The sequence below is a fragment of the Triticum dicoccoides genome, chromosome 2B, assembly GCF_002162155.2.
Source record: "Triticum dicoccoides isolate Atlit2015 ecotype Zavitan chromosome 2B, WEW_v2.0, whole genome shotgun sequence".
Taxonomy (NCBI): Eukaryota; Viridiplantae; Streptophyta; class Magnoliopsida; order Poales; family Poaceae; genus Triticum; species Triticum dicoccoides.
In genome coordinates this window covers 775,568,090-775,575,028 of record NC_041383.1, presented here as the reverse complement: position 1 = coordinate 775,575,028, position 6,939 = coordinate 775,568,090, and the positions used below count along the sequence as shown (strand labels likewise).

The window sequence follows — 6,939 nt, the reverse complement described above, 5'->3', positions numbered from 1 at the left end:
ATAGAGGCAGAGTACAAGGCACTCGCAAATGGGACTGCCGAAGTATTACTTGGGTACAGTCATTACTAAAAGAGCTGCACATACCGCAGCCGCGCCCTCCTGTACTATGGAGCTACCTACCTTACTGCAAAACCAGTGTTTCATTCAAGGACAAAACACATCGAGGTCAACTTCCACTTCGTCCGAGAGAAGCTGGCACTAGGATCTCTAGATGTCCGGTTCATTGCTTCAGAAGATCAGGCCGCGGATGTCTTTACCAAACCATGCACGAAGCTGATGCTAGACCGATGTCGTCGCAATCTCAAACTTGTCTCTTTCAGTTGAGATTGAGGGGGCGTGTCAAATGTATGAGTTAGTGCATCATGAGTTGCAACGCTTAGCATTTACAGCTTAGTGCTAGAATGTAGAAGGTCTAGAGACCTCTCTCTTGATTATCTCTCTTGATTATCCACGTCCTAATGCTTGTAACTGAACATGTATATGTACTATGTAAACAGCCCAATACAATGAGTATTATCATGAAAAATATCTCTTCTATGTATCATGCCCCTCCACAAAACCTTCAGTAGCCCAAAGCCTGACTAGATCATCATGACATATGTGCCAATCTTCTGGATATGAGGCTAAATAGAGGAAACATTGTTTCAAATGCCGAGGTAGATCATCAAAACTCAAATACAAAGCACCTTTGTGATCAGTTGGAAGATTACCCATAGACCAAGCACTCATGTTTGCAACCTTTCTACATTACTTCTCAAATTTCTATTTAGTTAGAAGACACTAGCAGTACCCTTGATTGTGAGAGGTAGTCGACCACATCTATGTCCCGAAGGTTTTCAAATTTATTTCCTTATCAATGTTCACACTCTTCCAAAGCAACCCCCATCATGTATCTGCTGGCATCTCAATTGCATCAATGTTCAACTCGATGCACATCTTCTACCCCAATTGCATGCAAAACTGTATCATGTCGAGTGGTTACTAGAATTACTCTCGTTGCAGAAGCATGTAATGGAGTTCTGAGCAAATAGTCCACACTGCATTGCTCACGAGAGAGATACCAGAGTACCCCTGAGAAACACAAACCCATGCTTGGTTGCTGAAGGCTCCTTTGACTTTTGGTCGTTATATATCGTGTCGTCTAACACTAATGTGGCAACAATATTTGTGTGAAGTGTGAATGATGAAGTGCATTCTGAATTTTAGCACATAGTACTTTTTTGACGAATCTAAGGGCGTGATACATAGTCACAAGAATTGATGATGATTAAAATGTTTTGTAATATAACTCTTTTATATCAGGAAAAATTACGTGGTTTGACATCAAGGACAATGATAGGAGGAGTCGGGTAGGCCTCCTCCTGACATGAATGGTTGATCCACTCTGTTATTCACAACTCTTCTAGTACAATAGACTCACAAATATTGCAGCCACCTAAGCAACACTTCAGTTCGGAGAGAGTAATCATAAAAGCATAGAACTATGTACACCAGGGGGCCAGCCAAAACAAATGCTTAATTGGCTCACCTCTGTCAAACCATTGGGTCAAATCAAATAAAGATAGTTCTAATCCTTTAATGTCGGCTCCGCCCCTGATGTACACTAAAATTCATGCACATTAAGTTGTGCAAAAACTAACGGCCCTTTTGCATTGTCATACTCATTTCATTTGTGGAACTCATTCTCTCCTTGGCTTGTTCACCTTCATAGTTACCTAGAGCAAAGTATACAGGATGCTTTGGAGGTGGAAGCATTGCAGTTTCATTCTCTAACATAAACATAACTGAGGACATTAGTGGTCTATCATTTGGATGGTCTTGGACACACAAGAGTCCCACATGAATGCACCGTACAACTTCATGGATTGGGCAGCTCGCAGCAACGAGGGAGTCCACTAGTTCAGTAGCTTTTCCATCTTCCCATAATCTCCAGGCCTGACCAATAGCATGAAGTCATGATCAAGTTACTAGATATATTGTTTGGGCGAGAGATTAATTAGAAATTTCCTATATTCACTATCGAGATTAAGGTGATTTCCTATATTGCATCATGTCGTGCACTCAGCAAAGATCACCCTCCTAAACCGAGTGCGGCTGAAAAGCACTTGCCGGAAAATGGACACTCGGCAAAGACTTGCCTTTGCCATGTGTCGGCTAGAAAAAACCCGGCAAAGAGCCCAATGTTGAATACACAATACTTACATAAGATATAAGGCTAGAAAATTCCATGTTGAGCTGAGGTGAGCTAATTTTCATGCCACTAACAATCCCCAAGAGAAGAACCCCAAAGCTATAAGTGTCTAATTTCACAGAAAATGCACCTCCCATTGCATATTCCGGGGACATATAACCACTATTTAAAAGATTCAACAGTTAGCAAGGAATGTACAAAACAAACTATACTAAACCATATAAAACTAGAACGCCAAGAGTTTATTAGTACACCAGTTACTTACTATGTTCTGACGACCCGCGTTGTGTTAGCATGATTCTGGTTTGCACCAAAGATTCTTGCCAAACCAAAATCAGAAATTTTAGGAGTCATTTCTACATCCAACAAAATGTTGCTTGCTTTGAGATCTCTGTGAATTACTGTTAATCTTGAATCTTGATGGAGATAAAGAAGGGCTCTTGCTATTCCTTTAATTATTTTGAACCGTGTCAACCAATCGAGCACATGTTTTCGTGCATGATCTTTCATGATCAATGTAGAAGAAAACAGATCATCATGAATGTCATTTTGGTTAATGTAAAAAAATGTAAGTAATCAACAAACTAGCACATACCGAAAAGAAAGGCATCCAAAATTTTATTAGCTAAGTACTCGTAGATCAATAACTTCTCATCTTCATGTATGCAGTAGCCGAGAAGTCTGACTAGGTTCTTGTGCTGTAGTTTTGCAATGAGAACTACTTCATTTTTGAACTCCATTATACCTTGTCCAGAACTCTTACTAAGCCTTTTGACAGCAACTTCATTTCCACCTTCCAATGTGCCCTACATGAGCGAACTTTTTTCAATTGAAAAAAAAATGGAAACTAACTTTTTTGAACCCTATTTCAATTGAGCCCATCGGATACTTTTCAACCCTAAAATTATTTCCTTTGTACTCCCTCCGTCCCAAAATAAGTGTCTCAACTTTGTACTAGATTCGAGACACTTATTTTGGGACGGAGGAAGTACCTCGAATGGCAAGACTAGGCCATCATGTTACCTTGTAAACTTTGCCAAAGCCTCCACGTCCAAGCAAGCTGGAATCCGCGAAAAAATTTGTTGCTGAAAATATGTCTTCATAGCTAAAATATGGAAATTCCCTACTATTGCCTTCTAGTGAGTTGGATGTGCTGATGTATCCTAGCGTCACCTTCTTCTGGTTTTTCTTCTTTCCCCATTTGCCTGTTGATTAGGACATCCACTCTTTTTCTTAACTGTTGCACTAATGAAATATGTCGAAAAGAAGGGGATATTTGTTACTTTACCTCTATATTTGTACATCCAGATGAAGACTATGCATGCCAGTAGTAGCAGACATGATATAATGGGGAGTACAATCTTTACTGGACCATTTTTCTTGTTGACTGCAGAAATGCGACCAATCAGAAATTCAGAATTAACTTCCATAAATACCATGACGAATTTTTGAAGCTAATTAGGCACTTAGACTATCGTTATTTCATAACCTGAACTACAAGGCAAGTGGTAAATCAAAGATTTGACCATCTTAAAAATATATCTGATCTTGCAAATGTGAATTGGCCATTATTTTCAATTCAAGAGAAAAAAATAGTAACTAGCTATGGCCTTCCGGGAAAGTTAAGACATGGAATCTGGAAAGAATTGTCAATGAGTTTGAAAATGAAGGCCGGAAGTAATTGAACAACCTAACAATGTAAAATGATGTTAAAAGGAATGTCGTATTTATTTAAACAAGAGAACCTTCCATCTGTACTCCTTCCAGTTCTAAAAAAACGTGATGTTCTGGGTATGAAACTTCTAAAACTTTAACTACTGATACTGCTTGAAATATTTAGATTGGATATCTTGAAAATGGTATGCTTAGATTTTTTTTGGAAATTATTTTTGTAGTACTACAATTTTTGGGGGTCAAATATGTATTGATATATATACTAGCAATAGAGTATTAAAAACACTACTGACTAGGTAAGAAAAGAGAGGGCATGGAATACCGAATACCAGGAGAATCGGCAAGTCGGAGGTACAGGTTCTCGCCACCGCCGGTTGGCTTCTGAGCATCAATAAGCTCCCCTGACCAAACTAAGCACCTTGACGGGTCCGCCATAGCACCTCCGCTACTCAAGTCAGCATAAGCATACGCTGTACACGAGCAATTGTTGATGCACTCAGCTGCACAGTCATCCAAGTTTCTGTTGCGTATATGCAAGAACATGTTAGGAACCTTCATTCCAGGAAAAGACGTGAAATGACTTTGCTTGCGGCATTTCAACGCTTCTTTTCTCTGACATCCTTTAAAAGAGTTGCTACTGTCAACAGGCTCAAACCCATCAAAGCACTGACATGCTGGAATGGCCTTGGTGAAGTCACAATAGCCAAACGGGCCACAAGAGGCTTAGAGATCGCAAGCACTATTGGGGTGCTCATTGATGACTGTCCATGACATTGAGTGATTGTCCCAGCCTAGAATCTTCAACTTTCCAGTGTAGTCAAGCATCATGCGCATGAACGGTGAGTTGTCGGAGACAGCGAACGTGTAACTGAACTCGTCTCCAGAGCTGGCAATTGTTTGGTACAAGATGGAACTAGTGTTGGTTAGTGTGCCAGACACCGACACACCATCCGACACAATGAGACGACAAAATAGCTTAGCCTTGTTCCAAGTTACCAACTGAAGGTTTGAGGATCTTGGGTCGCCGCTGCATGAGAAGTCCCCAGAAGATGGGTCATCCGGGCCCTTCCAAGCAACAAGACGTGCGATGACTTGTCCCTTGTAGCTCACCAGAAATCTCATGGTTGGAAGTATTGTGTCGGTCGGATGATGGAAACTCTGCCATATGTCCATGTTGTTCGTGGAACGGAGGACAAAGTTCCCCAAGTTGTTTAGTACTGCATAAGCTCCTACCGCTCTGGTAGTGATATTGCTTGCTGCCATCCAAATATCACGGCCTTCGGAGTCTGATAATACCATGCGAGAATTGTTAGTTACCTTGAGCATCATGGACGAAGGGTTGATGATTGGGATATCTCGGTTGGCCATCCACACGACGGTCCGTGGCCCGGGGAGGCTGTGGTACCATATGCCAAGGTAAAAGCTCTTGTTGGAGCTTGTCGGGGAGAAGAAGCCCAAAGCAAAGTCCCCGCTCTCGGAGATGAGAGTGTCGCGGTCGGTGAGCGGCTTTGCTTGTGTGAGCTGGTCATCGGGTTTGCAGAATGAACTCAAGAACAGGAGGAAGAAGATGGGGATGTAGTGCATAGCTGCTTGTGCCGGCACAGATATAGATGAAAGTTGGCAAACTCGACATAGACCATATATAGCACAGATGGCCTGCTACCTTCCGGGAAGAGAGCAGAGGAGACTCAATCTTTGGTATAGATGAATACATCAAGGTTGACAATTGACATACACCATATATAGCACATATGGGATATGGCCAGAGGACCGGCAGGCTGGAGAATCAAAAGTCCAACGACTGTGCTGCACGCTCAAAGAAAATTGGTCACTACGGGGCCAGATTATAGTCTACGCTCCACACTGAGAGGATGACAGGAGAAACGTAACGGCATGTGGGTTTGCTGCTGCAGCACTAATTACGGTCGTATCGGATGAATATCTCCAGAGATCTGGAGAAAGGTAAGCTGGTGTGGACGCGTACGCAGACTCGGCCACATAAAAGAGCCAGCTATGAGTAAAGCGGACTTTTGGTGCACGGGTGCATTGGAGCATGTTTTTTGAACTCCTAAAAAATGATGCTTAAAAGATTGAATTTTAAAAAAAAAATTACATGAATACGCATGCATGTGGTCTAGGTACATGTGAAATTTCGTTCAATGATATGTTGTATTCCCTCCGTATCAAAAGAGCTAGCTATGAGTAAATCGGACTTTTGGAGCACGTTTTTCCGTACCCCTAAAAGATGGTGCTTAAAATATTTGAATTTTTGTACATGAATACGCATGCGTGTGGTCTAAGTACTTGTGAAATTTTGTTCAATAATATGTTTGTACTATACGCTGCACAAAAAAGACAAAATTCCGCCCCCAAAATGAACAAAAAAGAAAAACAAGCCCATTTTCCCATTTTCCCCATGTATTTGTCTTTTTTGCATCTTTCACATGCAAGCGCGTATATTGATGAAAATTTGACCGGATATACTACACTGCTATACATGCATGTGCAAAATAGTTTGAAAAGTTTTGGGCAGTCAAAATCCATTTTTATGAACTTAATGAAAAGGTTCAATTTTTTTTTTCAGAAACATGCCAGAAAGTGCCCAGCTTTCTAAATTAATAAAGCCTACAACGGCCATGGTCCGGACATAGAGTTATTGCAGACTACACATCAACAAGATGAAAAGTTAAAGCAAAGGTAAAATGCATGGATACACGGCGCGATTCATAGAAGAGCGCTAGAACGGCAAACTGATCTTGAGAAGAATGTTTGCCATCACATCGTTGTCCTTCCTCTTCCCTAGAGGCCGTCACGGTTGTAAAAATAGAAACCATTTAAAAATATAGTTAGCTTGATGGGATGGAATAATTCTCTCAATAGGCAGTTCGTTCCGACTAGTCCAAAGCGTCCAAGCTAAGGCACTGAACGTTCTCCAAACTAAACGTCGTTCCTGACTGTTCTCAAAAATTACAATATTTGGCTGATGAGTCATGAGCTTGACCCACAGTGGTACAGCGGACGTGTGCCTGGCAGCCTGGTATGGCTTGTGTTATTTCTGGGTCGTATATAGGGTT

At 41.3% G+C, this 6,939-nt stretch overlaps 1 pseudogene; it reads right to left on the bottom strand.

The window, feature by feature from the left end:
- Nucleotides 1-1,635: 1,635 nt before the first annotated feature.
- Nucleotides 1,636-5,449, bottom strand: LOC119361376 (annotated as a pseudogene).
- Nucleotides 5,450-6,939: the final 1,490 nt, after the last annotated feature.